The sequence below is a fragment of the Microcaecilia unicolor genome, chromosome 5 (assembly GCF_901765095.1).
Source record: "Microcaecilia unicolor chromosome 5, aMicUni1.1, whole genome shotgun sequence".
Classification (NCBI taxonomy): Eukaryota; Metazoa; Chordata; class Amphibia; order Gymnophiona; family Siphonopidae; genus Microcaecilia; species Microcaecilia unicolor.
In genome coordinates this window covers 94,251,501-94,268,149 of record NC_044035.1, presented here as the reverse complement: position 1 = coordinate 94,268,149, position 16,649 = coordinate 94,251,501, and positions in this window count along the sequence as shown.

Genomic DNA, 16,649 nt, shown 5'->3' with positions numbered 1-16,649 from the left:
CCAGCAGAGACTCCTTCCACTGCCAGATACTTCATTTAAAGCAGATGGGGTTTTGTTTGTGTGGTGACTCCACAGGAGTGTTGCTCAACACAATTCTTCGGGGTTCACCCAGCCAGACAGGTTTTCAGGATATCCACAATGCATATGTATGAATAGATTTGCATACCAAGGAGGCAGTGTATGCAAATCTCATGCATATGCTTTGTGGATAGTCTGAAAATCTGAGTAGCTGGGTGTGCCCTGAAGACTGGGTTGAGAACCACTGCTCTACAGTATGTGGAAACTACTAATCTTAAGCATTTTTATTCTGGGTGCCAAGGGCCTGCTTTCAAATAGGGCCAAACACTGCAAAATAACAAAAAAAAACAAAAACAAAAAAAACCCTGCAAAAAGACATTCAAAACCTATATAGAACACTTACCAATCATAACAGCCCACATCTTTTTTTTCTTGAGGTGGCACTTATTACCCCATAGCAATGCCTATGCCTCCCCCCCACCCTTGTACAGTGCAAAATATGTAGGCGATTGTGATGGGGAAATAATTATCTGCAACTCCTAGGCCAGGCTTGTCAGAACTCCAAGCTTGTCAGAACCTAGAGAAGGCTGAGCCTGGCACTGAACATTGGGGTATCTTCCCAAATTTTTGTCATGGACCTCAGCTATGTTTAACACCAGATCTGGCAGTTGTACATTCTAAAAACTGATATTTTCTAATCACTAAATAAAAAAATAAGTCTCTAGTTTCTACTTTCCTCTGTCTTCTCTTAACTCTCTTGCTAGGGTCTTCTGTGACATTTCTTCTCTCTCCCTATCCTTCTTCCCTCTCTGTCTCTATCCCTATCTTCCCCCCATGTTCAGCATCTCCCCTCTCTGTGTCCCTATCCTGTCCCATGTCCAACAAATCTCCTGTCTGTGTCCATATCCTCTCCCTATGTTCAGCATTTCCCTTCTCTGTGTACCTATCTTCGCTTGTCCAACATCTCCCTTTTGTGTCCATATTCCTTCCCCTGTGTCTAGCATCACCCCTCTGTGTCCCTTCCCCCCTTGTTCAGCAACATTACCCCTGTTTCCCTATTCTCCAGTCTAACATCACCCTATGTCCTTATCATCCCTCCCAATGTTCAACATCATCCCTGTCTCCCTGTCCCTACGCCCCCCTGTATACAGTATTTCACTTCTGTGTCCCTATTTCCTCCTCCCATGTTCAACATTGCTTCTCTGTATCTCTTCCCTCTCCCCATCTAGTATTTCTTTCTCTGTCCCTGTCCCTATGCTCCCTCCATAACTAGGATCTCCCTTCTGTGTCCCTTTCCCTCCCTGTTTCTAGCTTCTCCCCTCTCTCTGTCTTTTCTGCACAGCATGGCCCAGTAACTTTCCTATCCTTCCCCCTCCCTGTTTCCCCCATCCAGCATCTCCCTCTCTCTCTCCTCTCCACCCTCCTCCTCCATCCAGCATCTTCCCCTCCCTCTGAGGGTCCAGTATCTCATCCCTCCATGGGACAATATCTCTCTCTTCCATTTCCACTCACCTTCCCCCCTCCAGTTCAGCATGTCTCCCCTTTGTTCATCCTGCATTTCTCTTTTCCCTCCATCTCTCACCGACCCACATCTCTCTCTTTACTCTCTCCCCACTATAGCCTGGCATTTCCCCCCACTCCCCCACCCATGGTTCAGCATCTCCCCCTCTCTCCCTGTTCCCTCCTGTCCTCTGGCATCTTTTCCTCCTCTCCTCTGTGGGTCCAGCATCTCTCCTGCCCCCTTCTTACAGTCCTTCAAATCTGTTTCCTTCACTGGTGCAACAGTGATAAGCATATGTTCGTTTCCCTCCCCCCTTCCCCGATATTTAACACTATTTAACCAGTCAGAAACAGCCGCTGCTCAGATAAATACTGTTTTTGTGGCTAAGCACAAATATTCAGTGGGAGATAACCGGTTATCTCTACTGAATATTTGCTGTTACGCCTACTGCTAAACTGACAATGTTATGCATCTCAGTGCCATACCGGATAAGATTAGCAGTTAAATCGGACCACATAAATAGCAGTCCTGTCTTTAACTGCTATAGCTTAGCTGGTCAGCCACTGAATATCGACTTAACTGGTTAAGTGTTTAGCGGCCAAGAAACTCCCTGATATTCAGTACCAGTCACCAAAAACAGCCTGGCATTGAATATCCGGGCTTAGTGCTGATGGTGGGCATTCAAAATGCTGCTCACCACCAGATGAATATCGGTCCCATTCTGTCTGCAGCTGTCCCAGAGCTTTCCTCTTGTTGGGTCCCACCCCCTGTAATACAGCTTCCTGTTTTTGTATGGACAGGATCCAATAGAGGAAAGTCTCCAGAGATGGCTGCAGACAGTGTGTGTTTATCGCTGTTGCAGTTGGTAGAGGCAACAGGTTTGAAGGACCGAAGGGAAGGGGGAGGAGCAGGAGAGGTGATGGCCCTATGGGGAGGAAAAGGAGGGAGAGCTGCTAGATTCACAAGGAGGAGTAAGGGGGGGCAGGAGAGACCTGTGAAGGGAGGAACAAGAATAGAAGCATGAGAGAAATGCCACTGCAAACTTGATTTAAAAAAAAGAACAGGCTGTATGGTAGCAGGGCAGGGAGTACACTGAATCCCTTAAAGGCCCAGAGTGCACACATCTGGGGAGAGCAGGATCTTGTGCGGCACACCTGGAAAAACTTTAAGGCATGTCAGTGTGCCATACAGTTCTAGGGCCCAACATGACCCTGGATACGCATTGTCCATTAGGCAACCAGATAGAAGCCCTCCCTCTCCCAATCAGGCAAGCTTTTTCTCCCTTTCCCTGTCCACTGTATTGCATCCCTCTATTCCATAGGCATCGGTGACTCAGCTGTTTGAGGAGGTTAAAATGTAAGGCTAGAGTGAGAGTATGGGTATAGGGCAGAGTGGAGCAAGTTAAAATCCTTGGGGTGGGGATGGGGGAGCAACACTTATGTCAGTGGTAAAGGGGCACCTTTTGAATACAGTAAGGAAGAAGTCTTTCACTGTGTGGCTGTGGTACAGCTACATCAATTGTCTCCCGCCAGTATCTCTATTACTTATGGTAATATGCATACTGAAAGCACTCCAGGAATTAGGTACCAAAAAAATGCAACTTTTTAAACAGCACACTATCTACTACTACTGCTACTTATCATTTCTAAAGTGCTACTAGATGTACGCAGCACTGTACCCTAATCCCCAGATTCTATATATGGCACTCAAAGACGCATGTCAAAATTTATGCCTGATCCTAAGATGCGCATGCATCTCAAGTGCTTAATGAGTCAATTAACAGAATAATTGAATGCTAAAAATCAATTATTGGCATTAATTGCAAGTCACGCATGTATCTCGCTGCACTCTATTCTATAAAAATTGCACACACAAAAATCTTAGTGCACAACCAAAAAGGGACATGGCCATGGGAGGGTCAGGAATGTTCTCCCAAGATTTATTTCTTTTGTGCATTAATTTTTATTGGTTTTCAATTGTGTTGTTCTGTTTTAATAAATTTTAAGGATTTTGTTTTATTGGGATATATAAATGAATTGTTTTCTTTTATGTGATGTTTGTGCATTTCATTATGTATGTTTTTATGTAATCTACCTTAGAACTGTGTGATGGTGCGGAATATAAATTTTTTAAAGAAAGAAAGGATAGATGTGCTCAGTGTTATTTAATCCTGGGCATCTGCACCTAACTTGCATGCCAGGATTTACAACAGGTTTTAGTTCAAGTTTCAAGTTTATTATGGACTTTCTAACCCACCTATCAAACGTGTGTCTAGGCGGCTTACAATCCAGAGGAGGTAGAAAAACAATTAGCTAAAAACACACTAAGCAGTTGAAAAGGACTGACTGATACAATGGGAACAGGAGAAGAACTACAATAGCCGACAGGAAAGAAAGAGATGGGGGGAGGAAAACACAATGAGAAAAAAGAACACTATTTTGCAGATGACACAAAACTATTCAAGGTAGTTAAAACACATGTGGACTGTGAAATATTGCAGGAAGACCTTAGGAAATTGGAAGACTGGGCATCCAAATGGCAGATGAAATTTAATGTGGACAAATGCAAGGTGATACACATTGGAAAGAATAATCCAAATCATAGTAACCTGATGCTAGGGCCCAACTTGGGGGTCAGCTCTCAAGAAAAAGATCTAGGTGTCATTGTAGATAATACGCTGAAATCTTCTGCTCAGTGTGTGGCGGTGGCCAAAAAAAGCGAACAGGAAGCTAGGAATTATTAAGAAAGGAATGGTGAATAAAACTGAAAATACTATAATGCCTCTGTATTGCTCCATGGTGTGATCACACCTTGAATATTACGTTCAGTTCTGGTCGCTGTAGCTCAAAAAAGATATAGCGGAATTAGAAAAGGTTCACAGAAAAGCAACCAGAATGATAAAGGGGATGGAACTCCTCACATATGAAGAAAGGCAAAAGAGGTTAGGGCTCTTCAGCTTGGAAAAGAGATGGATGAAGAGAGATGTGATTGAGGTCTACAAAATCCTGAGTGGTGTAGAACAAGTAGAAGTAAATCGATTTTTTTACTTGTTCCAAAAGTACAAAGACTAGGGGACACTCAAGAAAGTTACATGGAAATACTTTTAAAACAAATAGGAGGAAATACTTTTTCTCTCAATGAATAGTTAAGCTCTGGAACGCATTGCCAGAGGATATGATAACAGCGGTTAGCGTTTCTGGGGTTTAAAAAGGTTAGGACAAGTTCCTGGAGGAAAAGTCCATAGTCTGCTATTGAGACAGACATGGAGTAGAAACTGATTGGCCTGGGATTTGTAGTGTGAAGTGTTGCCACAATTTGGGTTTCTGCCAGGTACTTGTGACCTGGCTGGGCCAGTGTTGGAAACAGGATACTGGGCTAGATGGACCATTGGTCTGACCCAGTATGGCTACTCTTATGTTCCTGTACCTCCTTACTTTTGGGATCTGCCGTGTTTCTGTGACCCAAACTAGTCACTGTCAGACTGAATGCTCAGCTCAATGTCCTTGATTTAACCAACATGGCTTTTTATATATTTCTATGTATGTAATATTGCCACAGTATCTCCTGTTCTCTTTATGGTCCCTTGGATATAGTTTTCTGTTACAGAAGATCCATGACAGCCCCATACACTAGAAATGAGTTTGTAACTAATATATTTCTGTGTAATCCTTTTGATTATAACTGTCTATTAATGATCTGCTGACTTCCCATGTAGAGGTTTTATATCATTTTCAATTTGAACTCTTTTCAGTTTTGAATCTTGGATGAGTAGCCAGTACTATGAATACAGTAAACAAGTGACTCTCACTCCCTTCTTCTATTCTCATGTCTTTTCTCCTATTCATTAGTTTCTTTTCATTTTCCCCTTTCCGTCTTCCCTCCTTAACCTAATCTATTCTATCCTCCCTTTATTAAAGTATAAATTATCCCATTGACTTTGCTGTGCTTATCTTTTATAGCACAGTTAAAATGTCACCCATGACCAAATGCCTGAAAGAGTGCCCAGAACCACAGTATGGTAAAGCATTTGTAGAAAATCATTTTCTTTATTTTCCTTTTAACATTTATCTGCACAGACACAATACAATTGCATACCCCTAAGGCACCATAGGAACTCCAGACTGATGCAGAAGGCATTTAAACACAGGCTGACATAAACCCTATGCCGAAACCAAAACAGCCCTTCTCCTGCTAACTCCCCCACCCCCTACTCCCCAGCAGCAGTTTCTCCAATTCTTTACAACATCTTCTTTGAGCATTACAGAAACTCTATGCTGCTGGTAAATTAGTTATTACACAGATTAATTTTTATGTGTTCTCACATTTATGATGTATATTACTGGAATAACTGCATGAGAGTACATTTCTGAAGGACAGAGCTGAGTATCTCCTAGGCCATACTGAATAGATATCTGCAGGGAAGAAAAATCTAGCAAAAGAGAAAATATTTGGTCTAGTATGTAACTTTGAATTTTGCAGCATCACTGAAATATTTTCTGTGAAATATAAAGTTCCTTGTCTGAGGATTCTATTGTGTATTTTTTTCTTAACCTATCATGACAATGTATAATTATTACATATCAACTTTCAAAAATTAGTCATAGATCACATTAGGTAATGACTTATCAAAATTCAATATTGAATAATTAGTCCCTAGTCACAATATAACTTTAAATGCTAAATCTTACATTTATATTTGGCATGAAGAGTGACTCCTTCAGCTTATTATGGCTGATTTTCTCCAGATAAAAACAATATTTTGGAATGACAGCAGTGTGAAGTGATCTCCTGGTTTGGTTTTACAAGGATTCTGCAACTGATGTCACCTGGGAATATGTTTGTCAGTATTATTGACATTCTAGGTGACCTTCATTAACTTATCAGTTGACTGTGTAGTTTACCCGAGCGCTTTTCTTTTTCATAGCTAATGCTAACCTACATTAACTGGGGAGTCATTAAGTGGTAGTCCCCACGGTAGGGAGGTGTATTGTCAGATTATTACTTGCAGCTGTGGTTAGGTGGCCTGAGCCAAAGAGGAGTGTGAGTAAAAAAGAAAGGCCAGTCATTACCATAAGGCTTGCTGACAAGCGGACCATTGGTTTTAGAAAACAGATGGGCCAATATTCAAAAAAAAAAAGTTATACGTTCACCAGGGACCTGTGAAAGTCTATCTTCTCTAATTTGTATAGTTTTAAAACCTAAACAGATGGTATCAAGCTAAAAATCTGACTGAATAGCCAATGCTATCTGTGTAATATGGTGCCTTGTTTGGGATAGAGAAAGGGTGGGTCAATAAAATTATTTGGATAGCAGTTATATTCAGCTGTTTTCACCTGGATTTTACATATGGCTCCCAATTTGCATACACAATTTGAGTAATGAGCTGATAACTAGCAATAATTGTGCACTAAGAACCAATTATTACAGTTAATTGGCTTCAATTAGGATTTGCATGCTCATCTTGCTAAGCACCATCTTTTAGGGTCCTGTTTACTAAGCCACGCTCTAGATGTGTGCTAGCATTTTTAGTGCTCGCTATACGCTAGAGACACCCATAGGTATATATGGGTGCCTCTAGTGTTTACTGCACACTAAAAGCACTAGCACACCTTGGTAAACAGGGCTCTTAGGGGTCCTTTTACTAAGGTGCGCTGAAAATGGCCTGCACTGTTTTAGGTACATCTATTGGACATGCATAGGCCCATTTTTCAGTGCGCCTGCAAAAAAGGCTTTTTTTTGGCCGAAAATGGATGGGTGGCAAAATAAAAATTGGCGCGTGTCCATGTTGGGCCTGAGACCTTACCGCCACCTATTGACTTAGCGGTAAGGTTTCACGCGTTAACCGGGCGGTAATCATCAGCACGCGTACACTGCTGATTACCACACAGTTAGCGTCACGCCCGGTTAGCACCACACAGTAGAAAATAAAAAATATTTTCTGCTGCTTGTATCGGACATACGTTAAAAAAAATGGAATTACCGCCTGGGGCACACAGTAGCTGGGCAGTAGTTCCAAAGTGACGCATGTTGGATGCACATAGGCGCCTACTGCCTTAGTAAAAGGGCCCCTTAGTGTGCAACTGAAAAGGGGCATTGCCATGGGAGGGGCATGGGTGGGTCAGGGGTGTTCACTAAAGATGCACGCAGTATTATACAATTTGGGGATAGGTTTCACTTGGTATAAATCCTTGCACCCAAAGTTTGGCATGGATCCCTGCACTAGGCTCTATTTTATAAATGGCACTAAACTCAGAGTCTCGTTTATAGAATAGTGCTCAGTGCACATTTGTTTGGCACCCAAATTTGAGTGCCATTTACTGAATCTAGTCCTTTCTGTATAACTCGCACATTTAATAGAATAGCAGGCCTAAACTAAATGAGTAGTGCTAGTACAGAGGTCACATTATTCAACTATTTAGCACTGCTACATATAAAGTTGAATATACATATTAATCAAAGTGCTAGAGATTAAATTGATACAGTCATTGTGCTGGCTGAAAATCCAGCTAGAACTTTTAAAAATCTTTAAAAGAAAAAAACTATCCCCATTCACTGCATTGCCGTGCGGCTTTGTAAACAGGGAGGTATATGATTTATATTTTCTGAATGTTCAGTCACCTCTAGGAGGTACCCAGAATCTAGAGATCTGTCTCATAATATTAGTCATACACAACCATATTATTTAGCACCATCTTAGGCTAAAACATGATAAACCAATTGAAATGGACACATCAGATGCTTTTTAAAAATTTTATCATATTCTTTTTCCGAAAACTTTAAAATTATTTCTGTTTGTTAGTTTTTATTGTTGTAGGAGAAACACCTGAGTGTAAAGAAGTTGGCAATAGTTTTTGAACGTAAATGGTAAGATAGTAAGGTACAGCAAGAAAAAAAAACATTTTTCTAAAACACAAAAAATTTATAGTGTACTTACTGTGTGACAAAAGGCTTGACTGCTATGTTGTAAAAATATTTTAATCTCAATGCGTGCCATAAAATGAAAGCTGGGTTTGATATTTCATCTTGAGAATGATATTCTAAACAATTTTGAAAGCATAGTTTTAAAATGTTAATGAAGAGGAAAACGAAGCAATGTGAAATATGCTTGTATAGTCTCTCCTCTCAATTTACCACTATTTTTATCATCGAGAAAACATTTATATTTAGAACCCTCTGTAAAATTAGATTATACTCTTAAGAATTCTTTGCCTACCAGTTTGTGATTAAAGATCAGATACTTAACAATATCTGATAAAACCTTTGCTCTCCAGCTTTGATTTTGTACAAAAGTCCTGTACAGTAAAAGGCCAAAATCATATTGAAAAGACTTTATTGGATAAGGCCCCCTACTACCTTGTTGTTCTCTGCATGAAGCTGGCTCACCAATCTCCAAAATGATTTAAGTAGAAGGATTTTTATTTCTTTTTAGCTTTCCCAGGACCTCCCTTGCAGTCTTGTTCCTTTTATTCTGCCCTTCCTGACTTTACAGAGTTCAGCTGCCAATTTCTCCTTGTTCTGCTTGAAAAAGAATCCTGATGTCAGCCCCATATGCATGGCTCACTCATTGCATTCACTGTGCTCTTCAGTGCCAAGAATCATGTCTCCAAGGAGATGCTCAGTGATGTCACGCTCACGCTTTCATGACACATAGCTGTTCTAGTCAAGCAGAAATATTGGCATACATACTTTTAGGTTGGCAATGAAACATTTAATTTTGACCTTTTCTAAGTGCTTTTTGCTGTTTTGGTTGTTTAAAGATGAAAAACAGCAATTATTGTACTATTTTATAGAAAAACATCTACCTTCACCTCATTCAGAGAAAAATATTCAGAGCACATCCAAATATTTCTTCATGGTATTTGGAACTAGACAAACAAACTTGGTTCCTTTAAATAGTAGGCAAATGTATTCATATGACCACCCTCAGGAGCATATGCCCAATGTAAAATTAGTATTGGTTAAGTAAGAAATATGCTCATCGTACTATAGCAGTCATCTCCCTCACCACAAAGAATCTAACAAAGTGAATTCATCCGATGTATATCCTTGTCATAAGCATGCCTTTCTCATAAAAAAGCAAAACAGCCACCTAGTTAATCAATTAAGTTACACACATTTTTATAGAATGCGCTTCAATTTCCATGTAGAAATTAAGGCGCAATACATAGAATTTGGAGGTCTGTCTTGTTTTGACTGTACTCACATAACATCTTTCAGTAAAAAAAAACTTGCTTCAAAATAAAATGTGCATTCATATGTGCAAAGAACAATATAGTTGAGGTTCTTGCTTGTTTGCATGTGAATTGGCCATTATGATTGCTGGTGTCTTTGCATTCCTAGGCACTGTTATTTTTAGGTATGTTTCACACAAAACCAGGAGCTCCTTTTGAAGCTATGGGGTCCTTTTACTAAGGTGCGCTGAAAAACGGGCTGTGCTAGTGTAGGCGCGTGTTTTGGGCGTGCGCAGATCAATTTTCTAGTGTGCCTGTAAAGACCTTTTTTAAATTTTTGTCAAAAATGGACGTGCAGCAAAGTAAAAATTGGTACGCATCCATTTTGGGTCTGAGACCTTACTGCCACCCATTCACTTAGCGGTAAGGTCTCACGCAGTAACCATGCAGTAATCATCTACACGTGTAAAATGATGGTTTCTACCGCCCACCAGAAAAGAAAAATTTTTTTCTGGTGCTTGTAGCAGACGCGCGTAAAAAACGAAATTACCGCCCGGGCCACACAGTAGCCGGCCAGTAACTCCGAACTGACGCACATTGGGCGTGTGTAGGCACCTACACAGCTTAGTAAAAGGGCCCCTATGTTTGTTTAGCTGTTTACTGGTCTATCTATTGGTACATATTTGTATATGTGCGCCTGTGTGGTGGTATAGTTTTGGGTCAAATGCTGGCAAGATAGAAAAGGAATAGTAGGATCCACAGTAGCACAAACCTAGGTGATAGGAAAGAATCATGACATTGTTGATCCACTCAGTGACCGTGTGACCTGATGACAGGGGTTTAAAAAAAAAACACCAAAAGCTTGGGAGGCAGACAAGGAATAGAAGGCCTCTTTTCTGTTTCTTTCCTGCCGTTTCTACTTGCAGTGCAGGATGGAGTCCCCAGCCTTGTATCAACAACCTCCCCTGATCTCAGCTCAAATGGGTGCTGTTTATGCAAATGATGCAGCATGCCACAGTTAAAAAGATGAAGTCATTTTGTAAAAGCTTTTTCATGCATAAATGCCACTTTTAAAAATAACTCCCACATACAAATACAGGCAATGACAAGAACTTATGCACTTGCACATAACTCAGCAGTAGGCATGGGGTGTATTTTGGGCAGAGTATGGGTGGAGTTTTGATTTATGCATATTCTTTATAAAATATATGCATTCATGCATATTATACATATATATATTTACATCAGTTCCTGAGATGATGTAAATGTACATGGCTTCATGCTAGTTGCAATTTCAGCAAATAATGTGGGGTAGAAATGTTAAGTAGATAGATAGATAGATAGATAGATAGATAGATAGATAGATAGATAGATAGATAGATACAGTAAGTGCGTAGGATCTATATAAAATAGACTTGAAAAAGGTGGCTATTTGGCATCCTTAGCTAGACAACCTATTATAGCATTACTCTTCACATGCACTCTACATAATAACTAATCCTCAAGCACTGTAAAACGCTGATTTTTATGGTATCGCCTCCCTGCATCCTTGGAGATTGCTGTTGCTGCTGGAACTGGGGCTATAACAATTATAACAGTGCTTCTCTCTCTAATCCACATGGCACACCCAGCCAGTCAGGTTTTCAGAATATCCTCAATGAATATGCATGAGATTGATTTCCATGCCAAGGAGGCTATACATGTAAATTTATCTCACTCATATTCATTGTAGATATCCTGAAAGCCAGACTGGCTGGGTGCGCTCCGAGGACTGGGTTGACAACCACTGGAGTAGAAGATTAAGAGGGGCATTTCCGATATCATGTCCAAATTTGATTTTGGATGTTTTGCAAAAAAAAAAAAAAAAAGTCCAAGAATTGAATGCCACACATGGTCATTTTCGAACCACAAAAACATCTCTCTTTTTGGTTTGAAAACCGCCCTGTTGTAAACATTTTGTGCTCAGTGCATCCTTCTTTTAGAGCGACTTTCAAACAGAAAACATCCAAGGGAAAAATGTAAAAACAAGCCATTGGGATATCTGGGGGCCAGCAATCCTATTAGAGTAACTACATAGACATCCCAGCAGAGCAGTGGGGCAGCCTAGGGATCACTAAAGTGAACTTCACATAAAAGGTCCCAGCTGTACATCACATCATAACTCCCATATATTAATGGGCCTTCCGGGAATAGCAAACACAGTACTGTACCCAACTGTACACCACTACAATAGCCCTTATGCCTGCAGTTATCACCTATATGTGGGTTTCAGTAGGTATTTTGTGGTTTGGGGGGGCATTTACACTTTCCACCACAAGTGTACTAGTTAGGCCTGGGTCCCCTTCTCTTACAGTCCACTGCACTGACCACTAGGCTACTTCAGGGACCTGTTTGCTGCTTTAAGAGGAATGGCCATTATATCTGCAGTTGTCATAGAGCCTGGTATGTACTGTCACTTTCACCTTTTAAGGGTGTGGGAGGGGGTCAGTGACCACTGGGGCACCTCTTTGGCACTTAGTCATTATTGAAACAGGTCTAGCCAAAACATCCTATTTTTTGCCCTGGACATTTTTACAATGTTCCATTATTGCAGAAAAACATTCAAATCATAAACCACCCAAATCCCGCTCAAAACATGCCTCCAACACACCCCCTTGAGATTTAGATGAACTACATAGAAAAATGTCTTAAAAATGAGTTTTGAAAATAGCAATTTGGACATTTTTACTAAAAAGAAAAATGTTCATCTGCCACTTTGTGCTGTTTTGTTTTAAAAATGAGCGCTAAAGTCATGGGCATCCTTCATACTTACTACTACCTGCACTTTAGGGGGTTCTCTTGGCACTGACGGGACCATTTTTTGCTTATCATGCTAGCAACTATGAATGCTCTTATTGGAACCCACTGAGGACTTTGGCTGAGCAGGGTTGAAATGATTTTAAATAAATAATAAAGTTGTATATCTAAACCTTTTTGTGCTATTAAACTTTCTATATCTTCCTATTCTATAAATCCTTCATATGATGATTCATCTGATTTTATATCTGCCAAATTCTTGTTATATATAAGGTAATCAATAGAAATAAAACAAAATAAAACATGGAAAAGAAAATAAGATGATACCTTTTTTATTGGACATAACTTAATACATTTCTTGATTAGCTTTCGAAGGTTGCCCTTCTTTGTCAGATCGGAAATAAGCAAATGTTGGTAGATGACTATATACAGTGGGGGAAATAAGTATTTGATCCCTTGCTGATTTTGTAAGTTTGCCCACTGACAAAGACATGAGCAGCCCATAATTGAAGGGTAGGTTATTGGTAACAGTGAGAGATAGCACATCACAAATTAAATCCGGAAAATCACATTGTGGAAAGTATATGAATTTATTTGCATTCTGCAGAGGGAAATAAGTATTTGATCCCCCACCAACCAGTAAGAGATCTGGCCCCTACAGACCAGGTAGATGCTCCAAATCAACTCGTTACCTGCATGACAGACAGCTGTCGGCAATGGTCACCTGTATGAAAGACACCTGTCCACAGACTCAGTGAATCAGTCAGACTCTAACCTCTACAAAATGGCCAAGAGCAAGGAGCTGTCTAAGGATGTCAGGGACAAGATCATACACCTGCACAAGGCTGGAATGGGCTACAAAACCATCAGTAAGACGCTGGGCGAGAAGGAGACAACTGTTGGTGCCATAGTAAGAAAATGGAAGAAGTACAAAATGACTGTCAATCGACAAAGATCTGGGGCTCCACGCAAAATCTCACCTCGTGGGGTATCCTTGATCATGAGGAAGGTTAGAAATCAGCCTACAACTACAAGGGGGGAACTTGTCAATGATCTCAAGGCAGCTGGGACCACTGTCACCACGAAAACCATTGGTAACACATTACGACATAACGGATTGCAATCCTGCAGTGCCCGCAAGGTCCCCCTGCTCCGGAAGGCACATGTGACGGCCCGTCTGAAGTTTGCCAGTGAACACCTGGATGATGCCGAGAGTGATTGGGAGAAGGTGCTGTGGTCAGATGAGACAAAAATTGAGCTCTTTGGCATGAACTCAACTCGCCGTGTTTGGAGGAAGAGAAATGCTGCCTATGACCCAAAGAACACCGTCCCCACTGTCAAGCATGGAGGTGGAAATGTTATGTTTTGGGGGTGTTTCTCTGCTAAGGGCACAGGACTACTTCACCGCATCAATGGGAGAATGGATGGGGCCATGTACCGTACAATTCTGAGTGACAACCTCCTTCCCTCCGCCAGGGCCTTAAAAATGGGTCGTGGCTGGGTCTTCCAGCACGACAATGACCCAAAACATACAGCCAAGGCAACAAAGGAGTGGCTCAGGAAGAAGCACATTAGGGTCATGGAGTGGCCTAGCCAGTCACCAGACCTTAATCCCATTGAAAACTTATGGAGGGAGCTGAAGCTGCGAGTTGCCAAGCGACAGCCCAGAACTCTTAATGATTTAGAGATGATCTGCAAAGAGGAGTGGACCAAAATTCCTCCTGACATGTGTGCAAACCTCATCATCAACTACAGAAGACGTCTGACCGCTGTGCTTGCCAACAAGGGTTTTGCCACCAAGTATTAGGTCTTGTTTGCCAGAGGGATTAAATACTTATTTCCCTCTGCAGAATGCAAATAAATTCATATACTTTCCACAATGTGATTTTCCGGATTTAATTTGTGATGTGCTATCTCTCACTGTTACCAATAACCTACCCTTCAATTATGGGCTGCTCATGTCTTTGTCAGTGGGCAAACTTACAAAATCAGCAAGGGATCAAATACTTATTTCCCCCACTGTATGAGCGAAACATCAAAGCATTTCAGTGACAGTCTATATGCATGGAGACAGGGGATGAGTGAAAACATCAAAGCATTTCAGTGACAGTCTTACAGGATGGGGGTGGAGAGGTGAGAGGGAGACAGGAGAGCACTGCAATTTACAAAGCAATACAATTTTATGCTTTGTAATGGGCTAGAAAACCCAGATCTTTGTTAAATTCTGTCTGGTGGGTGTCAAAATATTTAATCTTTTTGACTTCAAAGGTCTTACGTTCCTGTATTGTTTTAAAGTTCCCTTTCAGGATCCTTACCATGAAATCACTGGTACAGTGTTCTGGTTTTGTAAAGTGCTGACCCACAGGCGTGACATCTTTGTTTGTACTGGCATTTTTCATATGATGTCTATGTAAATTAAATCTCTTCTTTAGCATCTGACTTGTTTCTCCAATGTAGCAGCCTTCATCGCACTTTTTACACTGAATGATATATACCACATTGGAAGATGAGCATGTGAAATATTCCTTAATGTTGAATATTTTTCCTTTGTGAATGATCGTGGGGTCATGTGAGATATTTTGGCATATTTTGCAGCTGGATATATTGCAAGGATGTTTGCCATTCTTTTCTTTTTGAGTCTGTGTTGGGAGCTTACTTCTAATTAGCTTGTGTTTTAAGTTGGGTGGCTGTCGGAAAGCCAGCACTGATGGGGATGGCTTTCAGTAATTCATCCTCCTGGAGTAGAGGATGCAAATCTCTTATGATTTTTCTAGAATTTTTCCAACTCTGGGTTGTATGTCACTATAAGGGGGATTCTGCCTGTGGCTTTTTTTTTTCTTTGTACTGTAGCAGATTTTCCCTGGGTATTTTGAGGGAGGAGGCAATATTCTTGGAGATTATTTTGGGGTTGTAGCCTTTCTGTTCGAAGAATGCAGTCAGGGTTTCGAGGTGTCTGGGGCGGGGAAACCCGTATTTTCGAAACCTAATAAATAGAAAGTAAATATAAATTCTATCAATACAACTCCCAATAAACACCATTCAAATTCACTGGGAGGTGACATTGAATTTCCAGGTATACAGAGCCAGCAAAAACAACCGCTTAAGTGCAATATCAAGCACGTAACTAGCTATGGCGAACTGCATAACGATAGGACTGACTTTTATGTGGTCCTGTTTATGCAGTTTCCGTGGCCAGTAAAGTGCTGAATATCGTCACTTAATTGGCCAAGTGCTGGCTCAGCCACCAGATAAGCTGGTTTAATGATGGGTGCTAACAAGACATGTTTAGCAGCACGGTCTGTTTAAGGTGCCACTGAATATGATTGGTTAGCCCCAAACAAGCAATTTAAGCAACCAAGAGCCATTTCTGGCCAATTAAATCATTTTGAATATCGACCCTTAAATTTGTGAAGATCATAAAGAAAGTACACTCTATGATACTTGTTAACACATAATTTGTTAACACATAACAAATTGTAAGAAAAATATTTACACCAATAAAAGCTATTTGTGGCACAATCCTGCTAATACCTTAAACACTCTAGGCAGCCCGACAAACACCAGCAAATATTAATTTTCTAATCATAAAATCTTTATTACCAAAAACAATTTAACCATCCAAAATCCTTTCCACTTGGGACTTCACCAGGACTGCTGATAAGTTAATGTTGGTCAACATCAGAGTGCTCTGAGTCCCATGTACATCACTGACCTTGAGTTTAAAGGCGGTCAAATAACATACGTGTCAGCTGTGTGAATGCTGAGCACCCCAACTATTCTCTCCTATTCAGGGCTTTTTTGAGGGGATACTGAGTACCGACACCTTTTCTATTATCTGGTAAAATTGACCCATGGTCCTCAAATTTTAGTGAAAGAGCTCAGGGTCTACACACCAATTCTGCTTTGTCATAGATTCTGTGACTGGTTGCAGGGGGCCTGGCTATTGTGGGGTGGGTCCCTCAGTGATCACCCCACCCCTGAAGGGTGGCCTGGCATTTAAGTACCGGCACTTTTTTTGCTAGAAAAAACACTGCTCCTATTCATCTTTAGATAAGGAACTAAGAGCTCCATGATGCAATGCTATATGAGAAGTTAGGAAGGATGATCTTTTGTCTCTCAATTACTGCTGCTCCTGCCCACCCTCCTTTGGCTGGCTGTGTCTG